Raw genomic sequence first — 6,000 nt, 5'->3', positions numbered from 1 at the left:
AAATTATTTTTCCCAATCAAGAACAAATAATAATAATTCTATTAGGAAGAGAAACCATACAAATTAATGTTTCAATCATGAGACATATCGAGGTTAATAATAAAACTTAAGTTCCGTTTTCACCATTATGACTATAATGACTGCATAATGAATGTGTACAGTTCACATTTGCCACCAAACTGATTAAGACTCAACCAAGGTCCACCATCACAATGGCGGGGATGCAGGTTATTTCATCCAATAACGGTATCGTCAACTTATCGGAAAGTGACCGTGTGGAAAATACTTCAACTACACGAGCCAACAAGACTTGGATAACTCGAGACAGTTACTATTCTGCTGTGGTTCTGATGTATTTTCTGATGAGTGTTGGCATAACACTCGGGTTAGTTCCTCTGCTGACTCGTGCAAGGTATCCTGAAGCAAACGCCACAGAGGTCGGCAACGGAACCTCTGGACCTGATCCGTCAAACTCTTTAGAATACAGATATGTGATGATTAAAGTTATCAGGAACGCCTTCAGTTGCTTTGTGGCGACTCTATATTTCTGGCTTGTAAAGCATAAGGCAAAGTTCATACAGGAGGGTTCAGTTTGGTGGCATTTTGACATGTTCAACACATCAGATATGAGCTTACAAAGATCACGGCATGGATATATTGATGAAGATAGTATAAACACCCAGCAATATCACCACAGTTCCCTATTTGGTGCGTCTTTATTTCTAGGAGCCGCGAGTGCCGTTATGATTCTCCTGGTCATCATTACAACGACGCAATGCGTCGTCTACGTGCAAAATCAAGGGAACGATGTCACGGTCAGTCAGGTGCTTAGCGTCATGAACAATTTCGTTTACTTGGTTTTGTTAATTGCACAGCTCGCGTTCTTCTACACCTATAATGGAGCGGTGTTTTCATGCCAGTCGAGACGCATTTTTCATTTCGCTATGGCGTTAGGTATTGCTGGTAACTTCTGGGGATGGGTAGGGAAGGCTTTCACCGCGCCAATTTGGGAGTATATTGAGGAAGAACAATACCAGGATCAACCCCACTGGTGTAAAGGTAACGAAACACATTCAATGTGGGTTCTCGTTAAAATACAACGATACATGACGATATTTTTTCCAGAATACTCTATCATGGCGATAGGATTGCTCTACTGTCATTGGACAACTATGGTCTATTTCGGCACTGCTCGCCATCTTGAACATACAGAAAGATTATCAATTCAAAACTTTGGCCGGACACAGATACGTGGAAGACCCAGAGCAGCAAATTGTATCGACAATAATAATGATGACGATGACAATGCGAACGAAGAAGCGGCGTTATTATCGGTAAACCCGACTGCTATAAAACAAAACGGATACCTCATTGCGACCCTAAGGAAACATCCCTATGTGTCCTTGATTTCTTTTGTGTTGGTTTCCATTTACTTGACAGTGACATTTTGTAGCCGGTACGGAAAAGTTCGCGACTGGAATAAAAATGAAGAGAAAGACGTAGCAGTGAGTATCATGCAAGTCTTTCAGGCTAGTATATTTTTCCCGACGATATTTCTCATGATCCAATGTCTCCGTCGGCTAACTCATATCTCACCGCAGCTCTTACCGCTGAGTGGCAACGATTACATGTTGCTCTTTGTGTCATTGTGGGGACTGCTCTTCGATCTTCTTCAAATCGTTGCATCGATTGAAATACTGAGATCAGGACGTTACACAAGCCTTGCAATTGTAGGTATATTGGTGGCATGTGTCTTCAGTACACAGATGTGTTTGCAGACAAAGTTTCTCATCACGATTCATCGAAAATGTGTTGATAACGAGAAAGATCAGGACTATATCAGAGCGAGTTTGATTTTCATGATGTTAACTAACGCGGCTAATTGGATGGTCACGAGTTTGACCCATGAATGGGCAGAGGATAGGAACTTTGTACCTATTGTCGCGATAGGTTTTGACCATATTGGATTTGATTTTAAGCAAGATCATACTTTGACCATCGGAAGCACCATCATACTCATAGTTTACCCGATGCTATCGCTTTATCGTTTCCATTCAGCGGTGATTTGTTTCGAAATGTTGAAGAGGCAGCAACCACAACTTAGAAAACGCCTGATTTCTGTCCGGCCATACCTTGACGACGAAAATGAGCTATATGAACTGTAACTGATCAATAAGACGGTACTTTAGTCCGTTACAAATTAATCGCGTATTATAGTTATTTGATGGAAAGGGAATATTAACATTTCTTGAATTGCGCCAGAAGTCGTATTTATATTCCCATTCCGTAAATAGCTCTCATAAGCATATTGTTTGTGACTTTATATAAGCAAAATGAATATTTCTAATCTTATCAAGAGATAACCATTTAAGTTGTCCCGAACGTCAGTATCCCAAGAAACATTCAATTTGAAACTTACACCCGGATAAGGGTGATAAAGTATTCGGTTTCGGTGTAAAACGATCAGAAAGCTAGAGGTCCAATATTACTGAGATGCTATAGAATAGAAGGACAGTTTGTTCACAAAATGTTCGTAAACATTATAGTCAGTAGCGAAGCCAGCGGTGGAGCAGTTGGGGCAGAGTGCCCAACAGACAAAAAATGAAAGAGAAAATCGGGAAAGCAAGGGAAACGAAGGTCAAAGGGAAAAGAAAGGGGGCAAGGAGCCTGTTTCCCAAGAAGTTTAACCTGATCATGGGCATGAGCATAAAATAACAAATTTTTGTGCGCTACGCGCGCACATTGTCCAAATAAAGTCCATTTTGAAGACCTTTATGTGTAGTCTCTCTAAAAACAACCGATATAAGTTTACATCCGGGTCAAAATGATGCACCCGTAAAATTGTTTTCGTCTTTGCCCCTGAAATTTGTATTTTGTCGCACCTGACCAAGAAAGCTGGCTAGGCAGATGATTATAATATCCGTCCCATAAGGCAACTCGAAATATAATCGGGACGATGTTTTTGAGAGCAGATATCTAATTATGCAATACGTCAATATAAAAATGACACTTTTGATAAGTCAATTAATTACGCAATTGAAAAGTAAAACTATTATAAAGACTCATATTTCAATTTTCATTTTCCTTTTCAAACTACTGTACATACTATATAGGCTAGTCTGTATCTTGTATGATAGATATATGTGATGTGATCAAGCAAAATCAGTCGGAAGTCAGAAATATTGATTTTCAGATATAGCCAAACAAAGGAAGTATTTCCTTTTGTTTCCTATTGTTTTGGAAACTCTTTAACTGCTCATATCTTTCAAACAAAATGTAGCTTTGCAAATGCCGGTTACAATCCTGTAATAAACTGAAAATTTAATATGTCCGACTTCAGACTGATTTTGCTTGGTCACACCATATATAATGTAACATAATCATAGACGAACATACAAGGGTGTACCAATTTGTTTCAATTAAAGATCAAGTACCTTTGACCAATGACGTAGCGCTTTTCACAACGCAAGAGAAAGCACTATACTTCAATGAACAAAAATTAATCGGTCATCGCTAGCGATGTTATTGTAAATTCAGTAGAAAAATGTGAGACGAAACTAGCATAACGGATAGCTGAATCTCGGTACCAATAGTCAATTGTCTTTTGTGTTGTATTTAATGTCTTTATCGCGTGTAAAGATATTGTGCATTGGTAGTTTCAGTTTTTATATAGACCATTCATATAAAAACTGCTTGAAATAATATTGTTTACACATTCAGAGGCATTCGTCTAGCGAATAAAGGACATCGGCAGAAAATCCACAATGGCTGGAATTCAATCTATCCAATGCGATAGTGAAATGCTAGACGACGAGCAAACAGAACTGATATCCCATCGGAGCTCAAACAATTCGCATGTCACCAAACACTATATCAGCTACTACTCTGCAACAACGCTCATGTTTTTCTTAATAAGCATCGGTGTAACATTAACTATCGCTCCTCTTCTCTCTGTATTCTCAGGACAGGAGGATACCGACTTGATGTACACATTTATAGCGATTAAGATGGTAAGGAATGTGTTTAGCAGTTTAGTGGCTGTAGTGTACGTATGGTTCGTGAGGTGCAAGAGAAAGTGGTTGGAATCTGGTTATGTTTGGTGGCTGAAAACCCGACCCAGCAGCAACACCGGGTCTTCAGAAGAGAATGACTACCATCATGACCGTGGTAAAAATCACTCTTCACTACTTGGAGCTCTGCTAGTCTTAGGAGTAGGAAGTGCTGTCATGATCAGTATCAGAATCATCAACGCATCGCAATGCCTATACCAAAAGTATGAAAAGGAGGATACCGAGGATGTACCACTTGTGATTTCGCATGTCATGGACGTTATGAACAACATTGTCTATCTGATATTACTGCTTACGCAGCTCGTTTTCTTTTACACTTACGACGGTGCTATCTTTGCGAGCCGAAGTATTTTTCATTACGCAATGTCTTTGTGTATAGCCAGTAATATCTGGGGCTGGGTAGGATTGACCGTGTCTGGATCATTTTGGAACCATCTTGTGCATAATCCGTACGGCAATGAGACATACTGGTGCTCTGGTAACGAAACAGAAGGAATTGAGATCCTGATTACCTTACAGCACAGTATGTCAATCCTCTTCCCTGAATACTCGACGATGGCTATAAGCATGCTGTACTGTCATTGGGACATCATGACTTCCTTTGTATCTGACATTACAAGAGATATACGAGACGGGATACGAGAATCACATACGTCTCATCAGCGTGATCAAGGAGAAAACGATACCAGCTGTAGATCAGATGACGCAGGAGAGGATACCACCAAAGACAATGTTAACGAGGAATTGGGAAAGCCAGGTGCGCATTGCAAGAACGGTATCTTTGATACTTTTCGAAATCATCCTTATGTAACATTCGTTTCTTCTACAACAGCAATTTTCTATCTAGTACTGAACATTACAACTCAATATGGAAGGTCTCGTGAATGGGCTGCTAATCACGCCCAGATCGTCGCATCGATCGGCTGTTTCTTTTCCGTTGTCATTATGGGTGCCGCAACATATCTCATTCTTCAAAGTCATCGTCGTCTTACTATCACTTTGGAACACTTGGTTTCGTTAACGAGTAATGATTACTTGCTCATGTTTACAACGACCTGGGGACTTGTCTACGACATTCTTGAATTTTTAGCCGCGATTGATTTGATTAGATCAGGGAAAGTAACTTTAGGGGTGATCGGTATCTGTGTTTCAGCTTCTTTTGCTACACAGACATGTCTTCAGACCAGGTTCCTGATTACCATCCAACGCACAAGTGTTGTCGACGAAGCGTCACGAGAGTACCTCAGATCTTGCCTGATATATCTGTTCATGATTAACGCTGTGAGTTGGGTCCTGACTGCTCTAACTCATGAATGGGCAAATAATGTCGGAACATTTGTTCCTATCATTTCCATGGGATTTGATAGTGATGAACTTGGTTCAATATTGATTCTAGCAATATTTCCGATGGTTTCGCTTAATCGCTTTCATTCTACCGTCATCTGCTGCGAAATGTTAAAGACTTGTAGGCCCCGCGTTGCTCCATATCTGTTGCCTGTTGAACAGTAAAATCGGACAAGATCGGGTGCATTTAAATATCAATATATAGATATAATGCAATGAAATTAAACATCCTAGTTGGATAAGGGCCGTTAATAGTCTGATGCGTACGTTTGGCCGTGTGACAAACGCAAACGCGTATGTGAAAGTTTTATTTATACATGTATGGTAAAGATCGAAGGGCCAAATACAGAGCCCTGGGGAACTCCTGAGCTTAATTCCTCCAAATCACAAGCATCCGATAGAACACCTCGAAGGTCGACTGATTTTAAGCGTCCCCTCAGGTATGATTCAAACTATCCAAAGGTAATACCAACAATGCCGTGCTGATTTTGCAGGCAGCGTTCGAACAACTGTGAGATGAACTATGTTGTGGAATGCCGTGGAGTAATCCAACAACACCAGCACCGCTTCCTGGTGATTGTCCACT

This window comes from Amphiura filiformis, unplaced genomic scaffold (genome assembly GCF_039555335.1).
Source record: "Amphiura filiformis unplaced genomic scaffold, Afil_fr2py scaffold_40, whole genome shotgun sequence".
NCBI classification, from domain to species: domain Eukaryota; kingdom Metazoa; phylum Echinodermata; class Ophiuroidea; order Amphilepidida; family Amphiuridae; genus Amphiura; species Amphiura filiformis.
The sequence above is the reverse complement of the archived record's forward strand: the minus strand, read 5'-3'. Positions refer to the sequence as shown.